This window comes from Nematolebias whitei, chromosome 10 (assembly GCF_014905685.2).
Source record: "Nematolebias whitei isolate Nwh7 chromosome 10, NemWhi1, whole genome shotgun sequence".
Classification (NCBI taxonomy): Eukaryota; Metazoa; Chordata; class Actinopteri; order Cyprinodontiformes; family Rivulidae; genus Nematolebias; species Nematolebias whitei.
The window spans coordinates 18,558,984-18,564,290 of NC_056507.1; the positions used below are offsets into that span (position 1 = coordinate 18,558,984).

At 37.4% G+C, this 5,307-nt stretch overlaps 1 long non-coding RNA gene across 1 annotated transcript; it reads right to left on the reverse strand.

Moving 5' to 3' along the window:
• Window positions 1-3,433: 3,433 nt before the first annotated feature.
• Window positions 3,434-5,307, reverse strand: LOC119415588. Its single transcript, XR_005187064.1, has 4 exons — window positions 5,118-5,307; window positions 4,559-4,651; window positions 4,087-4,186; window positions 3,434-4,004 (listed from the first exon to the last, which is right to left on the reverse strand). It is a non-coding gene; the product is annotated as an uncharacterized LOC119415588 (long non-coding RNA).

Below are 5,307 nucleotides of genomic sequence, written 5' to 3' on the forward strand. Positions count from 1 at the left end.
TCATTCTGCGGTCACCCAGCTTTACTTGTTCTCCTGCTCCTCACACACCTGTGTTTCATCAGTAATCAGCTCACCTGCTTTAATTCTGCAGTCACCCATTTGTACCTATTCTCCTGCTCCTCACACACCTGCGTTTCATCAGTAATCAGCTCACCTGTTTTCATTGTAGGGTCACCCAGCAGAACTTGTTCTCCTGCCCCTCCCCACTGCATGTTTGTCTTATTTAAAGCCTCTGGGCTGCAGGACAAGCCCCAACAAGAGCTGCAGCTCCCGATGAGTCTCAGGTGTCTCAAGCTCACCAATAATTACATGTCAGTGAGAAGATGTTTATCACAACTCATGACCTAAAAATCTTTCTCAGTTACAGCAGGTTTATCTGTCTGTGCATGAAGACCACCCTGCATTCTTTTTACTGTAGTTTATGGGATGTAGTGTGAGAGAAACCACCACGTGAACAGATCTGTACTCGTCTGAAACGTTTTATTTTTCCTTTATACGAAAAACTTATGAATCATCAGTTGAACATCACAGGACAAGTTTTATTGAGTCTGTTTAAGTGAAGGAGAAAAACGAGTTTAGTTTGTTTTTCTTTGTAAAAGTAAAGAATCGTTTTTTTTTAAATCTCAAGTAATGCTAAAGACACCAAGAAAGTTATTGTTGGATTAAGTCACAGCAGCTTGATAAGGTAGATTTAGCTTGTTAAAATTAGATGGTAAATACCCTGAATGTAAAGCTAAAAAAATAAAAAAAATAAAAATAAATTATAGTAATTTTCATAAAAGTTAAGTCCTAAGACAAGTATCCATAAAATGGGCTTTTTTCCTATTTATTTCCTATTTGTTATTGTTTTTTTTTTAGTCCAATATCAGAAGACCTTTTTAACTGTTGTCAGTTTACCAGATACTTACAAAGTAATTGTTTTCAAGCGATAATATCAGCAGCAGCAAGCTGTAGCACTTCCTACAGGAACATTATAATATTTCTGCTGGAATAACCATGTCATGCAAAGTTGCCTTTGATATAAATGTTTATAAAAATATTACAATTTATGTGTGTTTTGTTCAAGATGGCTGCAATCTTTTCTGGGTTTTGGCCTAAAGCTTCTCAGTCTAATCAAAATTATACCGTGTTCCTCCAAATTGCAGTAATTTAAAGAGCTATCTACGACAGGTAAGATAGTAATTGTTCATAACTTTTACAAGAGACCTCTGCTTTCAAAGAGCTGAACCATTTGATTCAGTATTGTCCCAAATAAACCAGTTTGCTTTAAACGTGGTTTAGGTGTAGTTCTTCAGTTCCTTTGAGGTTTTATTAGGGTCTGGGGAAAAGTTGCTATCAGTGAAGGTCTCCCTGCTGCAGAACTGGTGTGAAAAACAAGCAAGCGGTGATTTAAAGATATGACCTTATTTGAACCCAGGCAGTAAAACACTGACATTACAAGCACCGCCTCAGATTACCAGAGCTGCTCCCTAGTTCTCCTCTTCTTCCTCTCCTGCAGGAGGAGGAGGGCAAGTCCAGACAAGTTCTCAGTCCGTTCCAGAAAGGCCTGCTCCGACAGAGCAACCCACACAACAACATCCTATGGCAAGCCCTTTTAACATAAAATCGAGTAGTCTGACTATCTGTAGTTACATTCTAGATATCTTAAATTGAGTTTTGACTAGGCACAATTACATTTTGACTAGTCAGAATGCTAATTTAAGATATCTTGAATTACATTCTGACTAGTCAGAATAACAATTCAAGATATCTTGAATTACATTTTGACTAGTCAAAATGTAATTCAAGATATCTTGAATGACGTCACTTTATTTGTCATTTGACGGGTCAAACATCCGTAATTACAATTCAAGATATCTCGAATGTAATTATGACTAGTCAGAATGACACTTTTAGATATCTTGAATTAAGAAATGACGCGTAGGACCCGCGGCTGCTACTTAGCTGTTCAAACAGCTGCCTGACGAATTTTGTGTGGCTGCAATGGCGCTAGCTGTTCTGGACAACATTGTTAGAAAATGCCACAACTTCCTGTGGCTATAGTGTTAGCGTTAGACAGTGAGGAAGATGGCTCAATCTCTGCGCTGTTGTTTTTGTTCAGTTCCTGGTTGTTCTTGTGGGGCAAGAAAACCACCGTATCTGTCCTACCATGCTTTACTGCACTCACACAGCCTGCTTGAGTCACCATAATTAGGCAGTGTCTTACCTGAGAGAAGACTGGCTGGCTTTTGGATTTTTGTATGTGAATGTGAGGCTCATGTTTGTTTGTTTTACAATTCTTAAGTATTATTCATATTTATTTTTGTTAATTTCATATTTATATTCCAGGTTGAAGGTGACAGTTGAGTCTTGTGTAGGTTCTGTTCCACAGTGTTTACTTGTAAACAAACCCAAGTGTCTTTTCTGTGTATAAATGATGTCCTTGGGTGAAAGTCCTAAGGTTGTGTTGCAGTAAGTTTATAAAATAAAAATAACATCCATACCCAAGCTTGTCACATGTATGTAAATTGTTCTAGTGTTACGTAGTTACCGGTAGATAGTTTGTTTTGAATTATTTTAAACATTCTTCAATTAAAACACACTTGAGCAGCATACTGTACTGTTTTCTGTAATTTGTGGATTGATTCAGTTGAATTACAAGGAAAACGAGTGCAATTTACAATATCTAGTAAAAACAAAAAACATTTAACTATTTAAGTTAACATTTTATAACCGTACACTATAAATTGATAGTGGATTAGATATTTTATCAAATTATGTAATTTCAAATTAAATAAATTGGCACATTTATGTATTTTTTATGAATAACTATTTACAGTATTTACATCTAAAAAATTAAGTCTGGTCCTCTGGACATTCAAAAAACCAAAACAAACAAAAAAAAAGAAGAAGGTAGAAATGTTTCGTCTTTCATCCGAAAGGCTTCTTCAGTCTGAGGTGCTGCTCAAAGTCACTTTTATTGTCAAAAACTGCAACATGTACAGGACATACACAGGATTGAAATTACATTTCTCTCAGACCCCGGTGCAACAATAACCATTTAACATTAAAACATTTATTAAGCATAAAATGAAGTAATAAATGGTTCACACATTTACACATGGTTGTCAGCAGCAAACTGGTTGATCCACTCTGAGAAGGTGCTATTTAAGAGACTGAGCTGAAAACAGCACCTCAGACTGAGGAAGTCTCTCGGATGAGACACGAAACGTTTCTACTTTTTGTGTGTGTTTGTTTTGCTTTTTGAATGTCCAGAGGACTAGACTTAACTTTTTTTTAGATTTTCCTACCTGGATCATTGAGCAGCATCAGGATATAGTATTTACAGTGATTCACACAGATTGAGACTGATTAAAAATATGAAGGAACAAAAGGGTGATTTATAAATTTTATGTTTCTTGCTGCATTGATATAAACACATGGATGAAGGTGTTGGAAGTAAAACATGTCCAGTTTAGACTTCATCTGATCAATCAATCAATCATCAATCCATTCATCACACCATACCCGTTCAACAGTTATTGTTTAGTGTACCCCCTGATCATCTGAGCTGCCAGTGCTGTCAGCAGACTCCTCCTCTGCACTTCCTCTGTAAGCAACACGGAAAGCGGAAACAGCTCGCAGTAAGCTTTGGTTGTCAAAGCTGTACCCACGCGGGACATCTGGACTGCTCCCTGGTTCTGGCCTGTACTTCATGTGACACTTGCAGAGACTGAAGATGCATAAGTTGATCAAGTGTGGGCACAAAACACATGTTGGGAAGACTATGCAGCATCGAAGGAAGAGCAGGGAGGTCTGGAGCCATGTGGTGCAGAATGATGCTACGCAGGACTTCTCAGGTGGGCACTGGTGAGACCTCAGTGAACCCTGTGGCACAGGCCCAAGTCTGGATGGTACCAGCTCCAAAGCAGAGAGACCATCTCTAGGATAAGTGTGATAAGTGGTTGGGACTCCAGCTGGTGGTTTTTCTCCCGATGCCAGGATGTCAGGATCTGGAAGTGGTCCTACAAACACACGAGTGACAGAATCACAATAAGTTTTGACAAAGGAAACATGGACATAAAAACATTACCCCAAAGGTTATACCTGTGAAAGCTCTGTAAAGCGTGGAGTGCAAACATCTTTTCACCACAGTTTTGGGCTTTCGCACCACCACCACCTCGCTGGCAGGTTCAGGATGGATTCCCTTTCAAGAAATAAGCATAAAAATATGTCAAACTAAAAAATAAATAAAAGTAAAGAGGCAAATGAGCAATTTTGTAGGACACAGTGGGACAGACTTGAGAGTTAAGATTTTTACTTAACTTGCAAATATTACTAATTCATAGAGGTTGAACCTGCATTATTCATTACCTACAAAAACAAACCATTCCAAACAAGTTAGGAGAGAAAAATATATTTGACACAAGTAATATTGAGATTATGACAAATTTCACATGGCACTAATAATATACAGGTGGGAAAGTTATTACAATTATTGTTATGAGAATCATAACTATCATATACTAAATAATGTAACAGAAAAGAATGTGTTCCACTCTTATTTTATTTTTTTTACCTGTGTTCTTTGTCTGTGTCATCTTTGTAAATCTCTTGTGCGGGCCAGTACAGGAGGACCAGTTGGCAGCTGGAGTTGGGAGTAGTGCGCAGTCTGGTAAAAAAAAAAGTGCAACTACATGGTTACAAAAACCTTTACCAGCTGCACTTCTGCAGAAATAAGCCAACATTTATTTTTTCAACACACAGTGAGATCTAAAATGGACAAAACTGTTTTTAGCACACACACACACACACACACACACACACACACACATATATATATATAGATTAATAAATTAATACTTGTTATAACATATTTAGCTTTAAACAAGTAATAGATTGTATAATAGATGGATTCACTTAACACATCAACTTACACACAGCACGCTACATACACACACAAACATATGTTTGGCACTAATGGAACCTCATAAAAATATAATAAAAAATGTTATATGATGTCTGTCTCAAACACTCCAAATAATGTAGCACACTAAATTAGGCTTCTTTATCACGATGTTTATGCGCTTCATATGTTGTAGCTAACGGTTAGCTCGCTAAGCTACGTCTTTTCTTACCTTGACAGCTGTGGAGATTTTCTTCATGGAAAAACTTTTATCCTTTCACGTTTATTAGTTCGAGAATTCGCCGCTGCGATTTCCTCCTCAGCAGTGAAAGAAAAGTTGGCAAATTAAGCAAAGATGTTGAAAAGAGAGACATTTCTCCTTAGTGCAAAAACTCGCAAAGCAGGAAGTGTCGGTTTCCGGT